This window comes from Physella acuta, unplaced genomic scaffold (genome assembly GCF_028476545.2).
Source record: "Physella acuta isolate Inbredline_101_S28 unplaced genomic scaffold, ASM2847654v3 ptg000265l, whole genome shotgun sequence".
NCBI lineage: Eukaryota > Metazoa > Mollusca > Gastropoda > Physidae > Physella > Physella acuta.
In genome coordinates, this window is record NW_026731784.1 from 914,659 (window position 1) to 916,056 (window position 1,398).

Consider the following 1,398-nt stretch of genomic DNA (forward strand, 5'->3'; position numbering starts at 1 on the left):
CCAATTGAAAAGTATAATTGCTTATAACGAACTGTTGGGATACCTTATATAAGTATAAGGTATCGCATTTATAAGGTATATTGCGGATTATAAGGTGTATAGTATATACTTTATAAATGTGTACTATTTTAGAAGTAAAACAAAAACTATTGTTTAAAAAAACGTGTAAATCCAGAAGAAGAAGAATAAGAGGTCGAACTCTGACAAAATGGAATAGTTCTTTTATATACACAAACAGCTGCAAAGAAAGTTTTTGTTTTGCTATTTAATTGTATTCCCAATTTAATTTAAAAGTTCAAATAAGTAATAACAATGTTTAGAGTAGTAAAATAGTAATTTTAATAAAATTTAAATTATTTTTAAAATTGTATATATTAAAAAAGCACATTTTTTTTGTTAAATATAATTACTGTTTTAGAATTTCTGAACGATTCAAGGAATAGCCTCTCTTGGTTATGTAGAAATAACAATATGGGAAATAACTTTGAGCTGGAACTGATTTAACAACTTAAATTATGTTTTTTACCTTCTCGTATATGCGAAGTATAGAGAAAATCTTGTAATCGTGCAACATTTAAAACAAAACGAGATTTTTGCAAATCTCGACGTGTTGGATAAATACAATTTTAAAATCTTGTCCGTGTGTCTGTGGTGTGTGTGTATAATTTTACGTTGTATGAAAGGGGGTCGCTACTCGAAAAATGTTGGGAACCACTGATCTAGGCGGCCTCTCGAACATCTCATTTACCCCGATTATATAGCCCTACATTCATTCTTTTCAGTCAGTGAGTGATCTCCAAAAGCATGCAAAATACAGCGATTGATCGCTCACGCATCCACTCCCGATAGCCATGTATCAAACACATTTTACCCAAAATACAATTCATCAAATACAGTTTGTTACGAATTAGTTAATCCTGAGTATTTTTTCAAGCGGTCTAACACGATATTTTATGGACGTTAACATCAGATGTGCGGGGTGGTGTTGGTTGATGACACGTGACACGTGTGGACTGGGTGAGGACTGAGTGGGTGGGAGGGGGTGTAACATTTTAATTGTTTGAGATCGCCATTACTGGTTGAATGACCTCTTATTAGATTTAATACAATCAATTGAGATGCGTCTTATAATTTGGAAATAGCGTAATCGAAAATAACAATAATACGTTTTAAATATATATGTCGTGTCATGAATTACTAGTACTTAACATTATGTTACTTGTAATGTAATACGAGCCTGCCGTATGCCATTCATGTGTAGTGTATGTGACAAACAATGTTATTTGAATTGGGCAATTATTTATTTAAACATTATATTAAACACCTAATGTAAAGGCACTGCATTTCAAATAATGTATTAAATACTAATTTGCTATTCTGTGGAGCGGGGGTACGGGC